The sequence below is a fragment of the Chaetura pelagica genome, unplaced genomic scaffold, assembly GCF_000747805.2.
Source record: "Chaetura pelagica isolate M959 unplaced genomic scaffold, ChaPel_1.0 scaffold33, whole genome shotgun sequence".
NCBI classification, from domain to species: domain Eukaryota; kingdom Metazoa; phylum Chordata; class Aves; order Apodiformes; family Apodidae; genus Chaetura; species Chaetura pelagica.
In genome coordinates, this window is record NW_009952874.1 from 2,089,903 (window position 1) to 2,106,061 (window position 16,159).

The window sequence follows — 16,159 nt, forward strand, 5'->3', positions numbered from 1 at the left end:
TGCTGAGGCTGTTGGTAAAAGCAGCAGTCGCTGCTGTTAAAAGCAGATGCTGCACAAGTGCTTCCACACTTGATTCAAGAACATGAAGAGGTGACACACTGAGCTCTTCCTTCAGCAGCTTCACAGAGCTGTTCATTGATGGATGTGAAAGGCACCAACCTACCTTCCACTCCAATAAACTGGGAAGGCCTTCATCTCCCTGTATTGTCTCTGTGTTGGCTGTTACCAAGTCCACCTCTCAATACTTTTGTGGATAAATTACACAGATGAAGCTCCTGAAGATGGCCACAGCAGTGGCTGGTCTTGAGGCCTGTGATTGTTACTATAGATGTGACTTAATGATGTGGGGCCATGTTGTGGATATATCAAAGCCCTGGGTAAAGGGGCCCTTAAAGTCTGTGCTTCCTTCTTTTGTGCCAAGACTGAATACATCTGCGTTAACTCCATTCACAGAATAGACTGAATCCCTCTTTGTGCTAACTAAGCTAGTCTTTGTTTTTGGCACACCACTCATGTCCCCTTCACCCAGATCCCCCTGCCTAGGAGAGGTGCTGCTGGCCCCATGGGAGCAGCTTCCTCCCCTTCAGAAACCAGCCATGGAAAGGAACAAGGTTGTAGTTTTTCCCCTTGCATATGATCTCCTCAGGCAGCTCAGGACAGAGGCCTTAGAGAATGAGTTAACATTATTATTGTAATTCTGTGTTGAAAAAAAAGCTGATGTCAGTTTAGAGATTTGTGAGGTTCCCTCCAATTAGGCTGTGTGCCTGAAGGCAGACGGGTGACTGCTGTATCCATCACACATGGCACAGCACAAGCACAGCAGGTGTCACCCCTCTGTGAGAAATTCCTCCCAATGCCTCGCTTTTCCTCCCCTCCAGCTGCCCATTAGTGCCAGGCTGGAGGTGGTTAAAAAGAGGCAATGGCAACCACGCCTAGACTCCTCTCTGAAAAAGTATGTCTGAGAGTTGCAATTTCCTCTTTAGTATCAGATTAAACAAAGATGGAAATGCCACCCCAGTACGTGGATGTTAGTCGCAGCAGATGTTTCTTTGTATGACCAAATTGTGTCTCTTTCCAAGGAAGCAGGTATGGATCTACAGAACAAGGCAGAAGGCAGCAAGGAGGGATGCTGACACAGGAAGCAGTGCTGCCTTTGAGGACACAGAAGCCAGACCATTGTCCCTACTTCGCAGCCCCATGTGGCACGTAGTGCTTCTCCCAGGCAGCAAAACCAAAGAGCAGCTATTCACAGCTGATCTCAGTCTAACATGCAGCTACATTAGTTAATGTAGTTAAGTGGTGATTAAGGAACAAAACTCCCTGAACTTGACCCAGTGGTGTCCTGCTGCCTCTGCTTTGTGTGCTACTTCTATGCAATTTCTATATCAAAGCAGCCTTGCTAGTGCAGTAGTCTGTGAGTGGCTTATTTATATGTAGATGCAGCTATATGACATTTCCAAATGCCATAGATTTGCATATGAAGGTTCCACTTTCCAACCCCCTCTTTGAGTAAACAGGGGTTGCTGCAGCTCCAAAGCAGTGCTCAATTGGAGCTTTCTGTAAATCATCTCTTTAAACAGCTTAAAAAACCCTGAAACACCTCATTTTCATAACTTGGCAACCCTGGGCAGGTCTTATGATTAAGCTGTACCTTTGATTGCAAATGGACTATAGAGAGCAAAACTGCAAGACCTTAAGATTTCACATGAAATGGCTACAGATAATCTCAAATACAAATCAATATTTGCAAATAGGCCTCAGACATATGATGGAAGCTTGTGGTCATCCTGAAAAAGGCTGTGGGTCACAGTCATTACAGCTATGAAGATGATATTGATTTTTGTCACTGATCTTTCACTTGGAAACAAGAGCAAAGGCTTGTTGCAAGACCTGCCAGGGAGCTCTAAAAAGGCAAACCTAACACAAAACCACACCCTTATGTAAGGCAGGGAAAGCCAAGCTGACATTATATATTCGGCTTTCTTGTCAAAGAAAGATAAGGCTGAAGCAGATGGTATGCGGGCAAAGTTTCAACCTGAATACATTGCCTTCTAAAAGCCAACTGTGCTAGGAAAACGTCCCAATTTCATGGCATGAGGGTGACAAACGTTACCTGCACGTTAAAGAGCCGCTCGCTGCGTGTAAGGCAGAAGTTGGAAGAGCTTCCTGTTGACAATGGGAAAAAGTGTGTCTCAGCATCTCTCACCACCTAGTGTGATGAGTACAAGTTACTTTTCATAGAGAGATCGAGCCCTGTACTTGTACATGTTCCCACTGGGACGCGCAGCCTGGGGCGCAAGCTGAAGGAAGAGGTTATTCCAGCATGGCAGGGCGGCGTGGGAGTATGGGTGGCAGGCAGAGGGGCTGGTGAAGTCAGCAGCCATCAGCCAACCCCCCTCTCACAGTGCCACCAGACACCAGCCATCCCCTCTCTCACAGTGCTGCCCTGCTCTGTGGCTCCCAGCAGACCTCCTCCACATTCTTGCTGCCCTGTGGGTGGGGAAATGCTGAGGTGAGGATGAGCCACTGCCTCAAGCCCCTGTTCTGTCTGCTGTTCAGACTGCAACAGGTGCTTCCCAACTGTGACAAACAGGCACAACAACCCCTGGGACTCACCTTTTACCATCACTGCAGTCTTCCTTACAGTCTAGCTTACAGAGTTCCACCCATTCACCACTGTGTTTCTAAAATATTTCATCCTGGTCCCCTGCTGACTGGTAGGTAGCATCAAATATGACAAATGGGATCACGTGCCAGAAAGCTGATAAATACTTTTGATACGGCCCTAAAAATAGTGCAGGGATATCTGTACCCTTCTGACACTTTTCCAAGGGTAGATGGATATGCATGACCTAAGTTTTAAGACAGGTGTCAAGAATATTGATGTGCGGAGGGAGCAAGATCGTTTTGCTGGCACTGCCCCAGGGGACAGTGACATGAATAATGATCTTTCCCATCTCCCAGCTGTGCGTGTGTTGGGAGGGGGCTCAGGGAGGCCTCTGCCTTTGGTGCCCATCCAGAGGAAGAGGATTCTAGCTCTCAATGCAGCTCTGCCCACCTGGGACGTACCTTTTCCACTGTGGGGATGCTGAAATGGGAGAACTGGGGAGCAAGTGGTCTCTGTGCCTGGTTGGACTGTGTGGCTGGCTGGCACATGCCTCACATTGGGGCAAGCTGTGACTGCTGCATGGCTCTGAATGGCTACATGGGAATTAAACTAAGGACATTTTTTCATAAACACAATAGGATAAAATATGCTTATGTTCTGCTGGAAAAAATTACAGACTGCCTAGGAGCTATAGACAACACTTTTGGTGCAGATTTGTTCTGGAGGAGCAGTAAAACAGGGCATCGTAGAGCCCTGAGTTATGGTCTTGAAATTGCCACCAGGCTAACTCATGCTCCACACCTGACTGGGCCTGGTATGTTCCTGGAACAACACCTGTAAATTTAATTTGGCATTTCCAGTCCACCTCTGGACTGTTAAATACAGTTTCTTCCTCTCCCCTGTAATCCCTACAATGACACAGAATCCAAAGGTCTCCAGTTTGCATGTGCCATCCCAGTGTCCTGAAGTTCGTCCCTCTATGGCACATGGGGCTGGCAGGAATTTTAAGTATTGATGCAGCTAGCTCTTTGAATTTTTAAGGATAAAAATTGCTTTTAAGCAATTGAACTGTGGATTAACAAAGCATCTTTCCATGCTTGTATGGAGATGCACTTACCATCTGTATTCACCTTATTATTATCAGAGGCACACACACATTTTATGTAAAAGGAAGCTGCATTTTCCAGCAATTCTCACCCTGTCTCTTCATGTGTGTGAGTGGCTTTCACTGGCAGAAAGATTGGGCAGGTGATCAATGAAACAAAAGAGGAGCTTCATTTTGAGAAACTGCAGTAAATAAAATCACATCTTCATCCAATTACTGTGCTGTCCCCTGATTTCCAATAAGAACTCTGGATCTGAATGGATTGTTTTCTGGGGAGATGAATGGATGGCAAGAAGCACTATTTTAAAAGGTTTATGACTTACACTTAGGTCTGCCAGCACGCCATGAGAATTTACTTTTTGGTTGTACACTTTAAGCAAACTAAAAAAAATTACAACTGAAAGCAAGTATGAATGGCATACCTGCCAGTGAGGCTTGATAGGAGGCACAGAGATGGAAAGGTTACCCAGGTATGTGACAGCACGGACAAGTAGGTTAGGGACATCACTTTGGAGGTGTTTCCTCAGTCCTTTTGACAAGCTGAAGGTTTCACAGCCCTAGTTTGGCATCAACTTTATATTCAATTTTCCTTACTAAAAGCAGTCTTTTTTTTTTTCTTTTCTGGGGGAGTGTGACACTTACTTGGCTCGCTTCCCTCTTTTTTTTCCAAGGTAGCATCTGTGCTTGTAAAAACATGCTGCCTGAGAGAATTCATCCAGGAAACTGGAGAAAGAGCTGCAGAATTTGGGGGAAGTGTGTATAAGAAAACAGGAGACTGAAATAGAAATACGTAACTCATAGATGGTATTTTCAATGCTTCTTGAGTCACATGCCTGGCAAATCCCTTGTGCAAATCTTGGTTATTTTAGTTACCAGACCATGACCCTGAGTGGCCTGTGACTCCTCAGAGATATATGCATTGTTGGCTAAAAAGCCATGCTTTTCACTGCTTTTGTTCAGGCTATTCAGGAAAGTAAATACATTTTATTGGCATGTTGCAAAACTGCCATCACTGCTCTGTACAAAGCAAAGCTCCACACTTGCTGAGGCAGAAATCCTGCTCAGTTTGCCTCTATTTTTACTCACCTGTCTCCCTTGAGTGCTGCATTGTAATGGGTCCACAAAATTTACAACTTTGCTTTCTGTATCTGCCTAGTTCTATTGTTAAAATCTTTTGTGGCTGCTAAGATCAGTTTTGAGCAGACTATACATTAGAAATTCCTACTCAGTAAGAAGTCCAATATGTTTCCTTTCCCATACCTGAAGCTGGAAAAATACAATTACTATTCCCATTTTTAAGTATAGGAGAAAATGGTAAAACAATATAAAATGCCACCGCAGCAAAACCTACTGTATTCTTTTACCTAATTTTCCAAAGATACACTTTGTTTCCCATCTGTCAAGAACGTTCAGTGGCAGGATAAAGCCAAAACCTCTGCATCCTCTTGTTTTTTCAATAAAAGGGTCCAATCTTGCTTTACTATTACTCAAATGTCAAAAGGTCTATCAGGCAATAATTGGTCTCTGAGCTGAGGAGACCACCCAACATTGCAGAACATACTTTGTGCCTCTCAGTAGCCTCAGGAGCTGAAAGAGACCCTTCCAGGGCATGCTTTGCACTGAAGACACTGGTATGGAGCCATCACTTCTCCTCCTCTGATGACTGCAAACTCTTCCAGAAGCACAATAACCTTGAAGTGACTTCTCCATAGACCCAGCTCAGACTCTGTCTCTTGAAATGGCTTCCCCACCATGTTAGTGTATTTTGGCATGGCAGGACACAAAGTGAGTGCAGAGCTTGCCCTGCTATTTCTTTCCATAAAGAGCAGAATAGCTTTTCTACAACACACAGGTCCTGGGATTCATCACTGGTCACACAGCCCATTTTGAAGCACTGCCAGAAAAGTCTATTAAGAGCATCTTTTTTATAAATTAATACCTTCATTTGCTAGTTTTATATACCTGCACCCATTCCTACTGTTATCTTACTGAAGTGCCACAGAAGTAAGCTGTTGAGATGGCATTTGTGTAACTAAAGGGTTTGCTATTTTATCCCAGAACTCACTCCTACAGCTATTATTAAAAGTGGGAGAAGCTGAATGGAAAAGCAAATGGAAAATTTACTATGAATAAAAGTGGATGAACAAGCAGTATGGAGAAATCACGAAGTCATTAAACTCAGTGGCCATTTTCCCACTAGCTTCAGCAAGTCAGAGAGGTCAGAATTTTTCCTACTGCCTCTTTAAATCGTATTCGCTCTTCTAACAGTATTTTAAACCAAAGAGCTGACATCCTTCTGCCCAGCCAAGGCCCTTTAAATCACTGAAATGCAGGATGGAAAAAAAATAAAAAATCCACAGTGCCAGATGTGTCTAAAAACAGTCACAGTTCTTGTTGAGGCAATCTGCCAGAGAAAAATGTTTAGCATGTATTATGCCTGACAAAACACTAATGGTTTACCAGTTTTGATATTACAGACTAATAACAAGCCCTTCCTGTGGCTACTTCATTTGCAGAGCACAGAGACAGACCAGACTTATGCTACTTGATTTTAGAACAGTGTTTTTTTTATTTAATCCTTTTCCATCCTAGCTAGATGGAAGTACACTTCCATTACTAAATTAAATTATAAATTAAATACCCTAGAGAGGGGGTGTTTTTGATGTACACCTCACACAGCTTTAAACCATAGACAAAATAAAAGGGATATTAAAATCACAGGGAGGGTTTTAATTTATTTTTTTCCCTCCTGAAAAACATTTTGTTATGTAACACAGTCTAAAATGGCTAAGGCTGGTGATAGCAGCAATGGGCAAGGAAGTGCATTTCAATTCAGTGCTGATAACACTCTGAAATGCACTGCCACTGGGTCTGTGCCAGCACACTTGGGTTGCAGTGGTTGTATTTTTGGGAAGAGTGTTTCATGCTAATTAAATGCTCATGGGTAGATGGCAAAATGACAGCCCCAATGTGCAGGAAGTCACCTTGCTAAGCAGGTAAATGCTGCATTTCAAACCTGAGCTTTCAAGAGGGCTTCCACTTGCTCGGTGGTACAGACATGTGCCTCAAACTACCAAGGCTGGGCTTCTCCCAAATGTGGAGAAATGCTTCTATGGAAAGAAGCAGCTGAGGTGGCACAGCTGATATTCAAAATGCTGCATCCCCACAGCATTTCCTGTTGTCTATAAACCATTCCATTTTTCTTAAGTAGCAGATTTCTGTCACTAATGGTTTCAGTGTCTCATACCCTAAATGTTAAGAAATACAAAAAGAACAGGTACATTGCATTGTTTGAGCAATCAGGAAAGTTAAAATTATGCAGGAAGATGCTTGTCTGACTTTCCTTTCTTTACTCAAATCCATGAAACTAGGCAAAAATTGCTACTTGTGTTCATGTGGTCTAATTCTGAAGTTCTATCAAAAATAAATACTCTAGCTCTTTCTTTTCTTCCCCAACAGCATTTCTTTCCATTCTACCAAATGTATTTACTTCCTGGGTCTAGGTGAAAGCCTTTATCTTAAGGCTCAGGTTAGCAACTCGCATGTCTAAATGATCAAATTATCTAGTGTTTGTACTGTAATTTGACATGATGATACTCATTCTAGAAAAGATCATGTTTCAATCAGTTCTAAGTAGCAACCTTCCCTACTATACAACTTACTTATTACAACTGTCACATTCTTTCCTCTCATGATATTTTGATATTTCAAATTTCATAAAGAATGCCACAACTTCCCATGAAACAAAATCTGGAAGAAATTCAGTTCTATGAATATTTAATTTTTATATTTTTTTCTACATTTCAGACTAGATCAAACACAAATATTTAAATGTTGATGTTCCCTGAAAACAGACATTCTAGCATCTCATTATAAGTAACTCACAATTCCTTGGGAAGGCTCTGCAATTCCTAACAGCAGAACTACAGAAACTAGGCCTAAAATAGAGCTGCTAGGCATAAAAATACACTGTGGTAGTCATTAATATCCATTAACTAATTCAAACTAGTGTCATGGATGGCAAATATCTGCTGTGCATCATCTAAAACAGCATCCTTCAAGGATGACTCTTGAGTAATCGACATGCTGGGAGCCCAGAGGAAGGGTGGAATCAAGGCTTGAGTGAAATTCCTCTACAAATCCAGACAACAGTATTAATTTTCCTAACCTGTTCCTTAGGGAAGACTTACAGAGTTTTGTCTCAAATACTTTTTCAATTTTTCCTTCTTGAAGGGGATACAGGCAGGCTGAGAAGGGAAACAAGATGCTATCAAGAGGGAAATGCCTTCACCAAGATGTCAAAAGGCCAAAGAAAGTTGGTATCTACCATTTTCCTAGCATGTGGATGAACTAGTAGGAGTTACAGACCGATACCTAAACAAGCACCAGAGCTGACACAGGGTGAAACTCAGTTGTCATAGCAGAGTATCAGAAGAGTCACACATGCCACCACCTTGCAGCTTACTATGTCTCAGACTCTACCTCCATGCTTCTGTTGTCTATAGACAAGAGAAGAGGTCCTATAAAGGAACTAGGCTGCACAGTATTTTCTGGGCCACAACTGGAGAAGAATCTAAGCTTTCCTCTGACTTCTGTTGTAAAGTGAGTTTGGGGCTGTCTGCAGTAAATTTAAGTACAGATCTGTTAAAGCCACTTTGCGGCTGGACTCTTCCTGCATTGTTCAACTAATATAAAGAGCTCTTGTTATTTACTGCCGCTATATCTCAAAGAAGGAGTCTGCAAGTGGGGGGGATACCTCATCTAAGAAGTGGCAAAGGTACAGTATTGGGTGCCATAATGTGATTTAGTCAGATAGAAAATTACTTTTTTTTTTTTTTTTAAATAAATGTGTATCTGTTCACAAGGGCAAAGCCCACATGCTCTGTGAGGTTAAGTATTAGGGTGCATATTCCATATGTTAAAGGCAGCTGAACAGTGCATGTGGAGGATGTTGCTAGATTGTCATTTCCACAAACCTCTGAAAACAAAGGCTGGGAAAAGCAAATTCTGGGAGTGGCTTTAACTAGAGCGTAACAAATTGCATGACTGCAAACCATGACAGTGATTTTTCCAAGGGTCTCTTCCTGCATTCATTTCTTCAGGGTATCATTTGCCATGAGAGGTCCTACTTAGAAAGGTAGTATCTGGTTTAAGACAACTCAAGAAATGAGACACGATTCAACTTTTGTTGAGTTTTAGGGATCACAATTTGATGTGTGAGAATGAAAAGGTTTTTCTGCAAGCTCTGCCTCCTTTTGAGCTTATTTATTCTTCTGATCAAAACACAGATACTGAGCAGAGAATAAAGATCAGCAGGTACTGAAAGGCTCAGATTTGCTAAGGAAGCTGGATTTCTATGCTCCAAACAAGACAAAACATGGGTAAAGGATATGTGATGTGTTTGTGGACCAGGACACAAACAGAAGAATCTGTAGGAACACTTACATAAACCCAGGTCTGCTCATCTCTATTGCACGTACAATTCCCGTTTTATCCATAACCTTTAACAGAAAAATATGTTACAGAGGACTGCTTACATGATACCAAAAGGGAAAACGACAACCAGTAAGGTACACAGTCCTGGGGGAGCAGAAGTGGGAGCCAGTGTTTGGAGGAAGCTTTATGAATTTTGCACAGTTCTGATGTAAACCCCAGATGGAAAAATATACTTGGCATTACAATGTCCACTCTCATCTCAAATCTTGACACCCCAAATAATTTCTGGGACTTAAATATTTTGGGAATGTTGTCAACAGTGAAACAGCCTGGTCTGACTGCATGCCAGTGCCAGTATCAGTGTTACAAGTTGATACTTTCTTTGCCTGTGTGTTTCATACCCATCAAATTCTTAGGCAAGACATACCAAATTTTCAGGCTACTGAGCTTCTAAGTAAATCAAATAGCTTTCTTTATAATGTTCACTCACAACGTTACTTAATTTGTTTATTATAGGAAAAAAGCACAAATGAATTCTGTGACTTTTGATTCACATTCGTTAGTGACTAAATTAATGGCTGGGCTTTAAAGGCACAAATGGAAATGTTCTGTTTCCTTGAGCTACATCAGTCTAGGTAAAGAGATGTCTAGCAGTTCACCTGAGACCTAATTTAAGTTTTAATGCTAACAATTATAGGTTCCATGAACATGACACTGGGAAATCATAAGTAATGAAAAGGCACGGTTTCTCTCATTATAAAACCACAAGAAAACAGAAATCCAAAACAACAAGGCACATTTTACCAAGCTTAGCACACACAATTCAAAGTTAAAGGAGAGCTCTCATAAAGAGTGAGGTATTCCCTTGAGGCTGGCAGATTAAATAAGCAATGTTTCTCTCTCCCTACTGCTTGTATTTAAAATCTCTCTAAGCCTGTTTTCATTTTGCATGCTCCTCAGGAAAAGACTGTTAGGAATAAGTGCTGTTAAATCACATGGCTTGGTGCTCCGGAGTGATGTAGCTTCCTTCCTGCCATGGGACTTGTCAGTGAGGGTCCTATGTGACCTCTATCCAATCCTGCTGGTGACACAGAAAAATTCTGGAGTGAGAATTTCCCCACTCCACCTTTTGAAAACCAGGAGTAAAATTACAAAAAGAAGTAACTGCAATTTTTCATTTAAAAAAGCACCCAGGACAAGTGAAGGTCTGGGGCCCAAGTGAGTAGTTGGGCCTGATGCTGCTGGCTACTCAGACTTTAGTTCAGAAGTACCTGGCAGTAAGATTTATTATCCTACCCGTTGGCCTCTACCTCTACTTTAAAAATTTTCTTCTGGATATCAACAACAGTGGAGGAGCTGCAAGGCAGAGGAAGGTCTGGAGACCACCGTGCTATCAGAATACAGTGAGCTCTTTCTTGCCTTTGAAAATCAGTCAGAAGAACCCTAGAATAGGAACATGTGTTTTTTCTGTGTTTTATAAACTAAAACTAAGCTACACACAGTTATTCCTAAGTAAACACTATCCAGCAGCACTATACACTATAGCAGCAAATTTGAGTTTGATTTTGGAAACCTCCAGGCATGCACTAGGAGGAGACATTTCCTCTGCTCTACCTTTTGAAAACTTTTCCACCAGTACTTGGATTAGGTATGCAAAATAAGCCCAAAATGTCTTCTCCACCTACCTTTATTGGGGAATTACTTCAGAAGTGGAGAGCAGCTCTGTTCCTCCATCATCGTGAGTTTATGTGCCCCAAACTTCAACTGTATGTAGACATCTACGTTTCTGAATGACCAGACATTTTAAGGGACTTTCAGGCACGTGGAGCATAATTTGTTACATCTCCCAGAGGGAGATGCCCTCACTGCTTTCCTCAAGTCACAGGCAAAGAAACCCCAAACTGTGCAGCCTGAAATACAATCTATACTGTTTTCCTTCCTGGCTTTGTAGAGCTCATCTGCCACCTTTTATGAACTTTCATTCTGAATCAAATGTAATGTGTATTTTCATAAAACCTTGCATTCGCAAATGCAACTAAAAATGTAACAACATTTAAAATATTCTCATTTTTAAAGAAATGTATCACTTGTATTATACTTGTACTCCCAAATTCTGGGACTGTATGCACCTCTGAGTGCGAATGCAGGCAGAGGCTGCAGCTAGACAGCATTCACACTGCCAAACAGCTGGCAGAATATTAAAATGTGTTTTTTTTCAATTATTAAGTGATTTGATGGAAAAGCAGGAACACTTCCTAAATAATACATTTGTTTAGTGTGACAGCCTCTGACTTGGAGACTGTGGAACCAAAAGCCAAGCAAATCTGCATATGCAAGGATGCAATTTCCCCAGCCTTTTTACAAAGCTGCAGATGAGAAATGGTTTCTCTCTAGCTGTGACGGATGCACAGTGCTCAGCCCTACATCTCACTTGCTAATTCCATTAAGAAGAAAGGAAAGCCTGGTTCACAAAGGCAGAGCAAAACCTCATGATATTTTCTATCCCATAGCTAAGCTCTGGGGCTTTATTATTCTTCACCAGTTTAGGAAATGGCTGACAAGGTAACAGACACAAAATTTAATTTAAAGGGACAATATCAAGTGATTTATACTAAAAACTTAACCTACTTCAAAAATGTTATAATCTAGAGAAGGAATCTGAAGCTCTCCTATTTTACTCCTGGGAAGAAAAAAAAGAAAAAAAAAATCACTCTCTAGAAATCCAGCACTGCTGCTCTGATTCCTGGCCCCTCTCCAGGCCTATTACAGACAATGAAGATGACTGTGACTGAATTTGGCGGGCTCTGTATCAAGCCTGTGAAGACAGGGATGTGTCACACCCCAGTGCTTCGCACGTGTGCTGGGTCAGCGTGCTGCTGCCAGCTCTCCACATTGCCTTTGATAGGCATGGCTTGCTCTCCAGTTCAAAGGGATTGGAATTTAATGATGCAGAGTGACAGATTTGAGTAAAGTTGTAGGGTGGTTTTCTCAGACACGAATACTACATTCTATTTATTTTGGAGTCCAAGACTTGGACTTTTGAGCAGACTCTTTGAAGAACCCAAGAACTCTTCCTTAGGAATCTGTGGTAGCTCCCATGGCCTTCATCCCACAGCCCTGGCCCAGCCAAAAGATGATGTGTTGACACAGATGGACTGTGCCCTTTTTGGTGGAGCACTCAGTTTACTTGGGCAACACGGCTATCTGCCGGATTATTCGCCTGAGCACTGCCAGTAGTGCCAGGATGGCCCTAGTGCCAGAAAGCAGTCTGAAAGCAGTCCAAGACTGTCACGTAGATTTGAAATCCCATGGGAAATGGGGGAGAGCAGGGAACAGAGCAGCCATGAGCAGACGTGCAGCATTTTGTGCTCGTTAGCGTTTTCCAGGCACAGCAACGGCAAGAGGGGCCATGGTACTACCTGCAAGAGAGTCCCCAGACTAGCCAAAGTTGCAGAAGGCACCATCTGAGGCTGCAGCCATGGGAGAGATAACTGCCTTCAAGCCACAAAAAACCATACAGCTCATACATTTGCAGAGGTGCATTTTTCACCAAAATTGACTATTGGGGCTGAAAATCCCCTCATCATCAGCTTCACTGTGCTGCTGGTGTTTGGCTTCCAAGCCTTGATCTAATCAATGCTCATATAAGGAGTGTTGTCTGGCCTGGAAGATGATATTATTGAATAGGTCTATCAAATTTGTCAGTGTCTTTGCTAACAATTTTCATGAATACATAGCATTGAAATATAGCATATCCATAATGACTTCTTCTTTATAGTGCTCAAAATGGCTTGAAAAAAATCTCTGTTATTTGATAATGAGGAAGGATAAAATCAGTTAGGGGAATAATTGCTAATATCCAGATCTTAATAAGGGAATAGAAAGATGGAAGAATAAATAGGCAAATGAAGAAACAAGATCAAAACTCCTTGGTTGCCTAAGCTCTGAATGAAAATTGCCTAGGAAACAGCCAACTTCTTTAGACAGATCATGGGGAAATTAAAGAAAATATAAATCACAGGACTTCCAAACACTACATTCAAAAACATTAGTTACATTTAAAATGTTTAAAGATGCTTTTTCATGGAAATTGCAAGATAAAGTATATTTCTATTAGATATGAGGGAAAAATCCCTCCCATTCATTTACTGACTAAAACCAAATCTTATTTCAAAAACTTCATCAACATCAACAATTTGCCATTTGTTGAAAAGAGTGAAACGCCCCCCCCAGTCTGATAAATACTTTGATGCTACCGAAAAACAAGAGAGGCCAGAATTGCACAGAAAGAGACACAAAGACATGCAAACAGATGTTGTGCCTGCACTCACTGCACACACAGCCATGGCAAGAGTAGACTGGTAAACCTGGAGAGGCGGACACCATCAGAGAAAGGCCACCTATGGCTCACTCTCCCTGTGTTTGCTTTGCTGAAAAAGGAACCCTGCTTTTTGGGTGTCTCTGACAATAGTCAGGTGTTCCAGTGCTAGAGTAAACCTTGCCTCTGTAAAGTAAGGGCCCTTCAAAAACCAAGGCAACATAAACTTAATGCAAAACTTTACCCTCCAAAGGAACGAGTACTCTTGGTCTTGCAAACTGAAAGATTTGTGTGTTATTTGCAAGGATCAACGGGCTTGAAAGAACAGGAGGCAGAAAAGACATGGATTGAACAGACAGTTTGAATAGTTCAATATGAAAAAAATCAGCTGAGTGTTGGGATTTGTGGCTGTTTGCAAAGCTGCTGCCTTCCTGGGACCCCGTGTTGAGCGTGCGGAGGTGTTCATGGAAAAATCTGCACCACTCAGCTGCCACAAGCTCTGCAAAGAGCATTTGGCACTGCTGCATTAGCATAATTGACAACATCAGTTATGCCCACTGCTATTTTCTCCCCTGGGAAAGTCAGTCCATATGAGTCAGTGTTTTAAAAAGTAGGCAGTACTCACAGTCTTGGCAATTTTTTGTGCCATTAAATGATAGAGAACAAAGGTGTTCTCCAGAAGGTGCAGGGACAGGGATATTGCTTCAGAGGCACAACAGCTGAGGAACTGGTGCTTTCTCACACAAAGCTCTCCCTGGTCAGGGCAGCATTTCCCTTCTGAGCAGATACAAAAGTGGGAAAAAAAGTAGCACAGACCACGCTCCTGTAATAGCCTGAATCAAATGTTTCTGTGCTTGAAAGAACATGAGGACAGCATGGAGCTTCCTGCCCAGCAAATACTGAAGCTTGGATGTCTACCGAGCCTCAGTTTTATACTGCTCTTTTCCTTCTGACCAAGTATTCCTCAAAGACTGAGGTTGTTCCAGCTTTTTGTCCCTTCCCCCTAGAATCTCCTGCTCGGGTCATGCCACAGACACCTGGGGACACTAGAGGCATGTGGATTGCCCTGCACGAACACACAACTTTCACCCTACCTGCTGCCATCACATCTAAAAATGACAAATTTAAGCAAGAATAAGAACACAAAAAGAACACACGTCATCAGCTGATGCAAGCAACTGTGGTTCATGTTAAGTCAATGGATAGTACTTGATAAGACCGACACAGAGGAGACAGTCACTGCCTTTGAGAAGACCACTGGAGCCTGAGCCATTCCAGAAGCCTCAAGGAATTGCTTGTTAAGGTGCAATGACTGTGCCTTTCAGTGCCAAAAAGGTACCTACTGGACCTCCCTGCTGATTCAGGATGCCTCCATGCCTCCTGCAGCTCCAGGGGAGTGAGATGCCCTGTCTCCCTACCACAGGTCCCCATCACCTCTCACTGGAACATCTGCTGCAACACCTCCTTCCAACCTATCGGATCTCAGAGACTGTCTCAACTACAGACCCACTCCTCCATGTCATTGTTCTGCCCTCCTCCCTCACTAGTAGCCAGTTTATTCCCGGGCTCCTCCCTTGACTCCCAGTCCCTTTGCTACAATCAGTTTTCTACTACCCACTATCCTTTCAAGCATGGGCTGAAATACCAACTCTATCCTAAGCAAGAGCTGTTCTCTTCCTCCTGCCCACTTGAGCTGAAGGCATCTTCTGTGCTCCTCTTCCTCTATGACCCATGACTTGGCTTCCTCTTGTCATCACTGTGATCTCCTCCTCCTCCTCCCTCATTCTCAAGCCGCCTTCCCTCCCTTTTTGTTACAGCCCAGTAGCTTCACGTTTAAATGTGCTGTCTCCTCTCTAGGCAATGTGAGTCACTGCCATCCTAAAGCTAAACCACCAGACAGTAGCAGAGTAGGACAGGTTGCACAACACTTAAAAAGGGGCTGCAGGCCTTCATCTGGATTTGGGGATGGCAGAGCTCTCCTCAATTCTCCAGCAAGAATGGTAAAGGATTTAACACAACAGTATTACTTCCCTTCATTTCTAATTTAAAATAAATAACTTTGACCTGCTTGGCTATGTCTTCTGCCCACCACAGGATACAACCTCAAGCCTTCCAGCCTTTAAAAATATCTGATTGCTACATCCCAGAAAAAAGCTGAGAATAATCTAAGCTTTGGGGAAAAGAGACTGAAGACTTTTCTCTCTCTGCATATTCTCCCTTCACCCATGGAAAGGCTTCCATGTTTTAATCATCACACACCATTTTGAAGTAAGAACAGAATAATCCTTTCTAATAGGTACCCTGTTAATGCTGGGATGTTGTGCACAAAGGGCCCTCACAAGAAATGACCAGCAAAAATCAACCAATGCCAGGGGACTCTCCTGGTAACAAACATTAAGACCTGTGAAACCATCAGCCGGATGTCGCCTAAGCCATGTAGCAAGCTGCTGAGGCAAACCTACTCTAAGTACCTACTTGCAAACCACAAAAATATCACAGACTTAAGCAACGAATGCATCACCTGACCCACTTTCACAATACCTTCCCAAAGGCCTGAATTCTCAGTGCGAGCTGTGAATATCTGCATGCACGTGCCTGCACATTCAATTTCTAAAGCAATCCTCTCAGGCAAAGGGTGTAAAAAACATCTCCCAAACCTCACCAGTATTTACATGTTTTTAATTTCAATTGC

General features: G+C 42.6%; 1 protein-coding gene across 1 annotated transcript in view; it reads right to left on the reverse strand.

Moving 5' to 3' along the window:
• Positions 1-16,159, reverse strand: part of TMEFF2 (transmembrane protein with EGF-like and two follistatin-like domains 2) — a 133,170-nt gene that overhangs the window by 16,552 nt on the left and 100,459 nt on the right. The gene's annotated exons all lie outside the window — the stretch shown is intronic.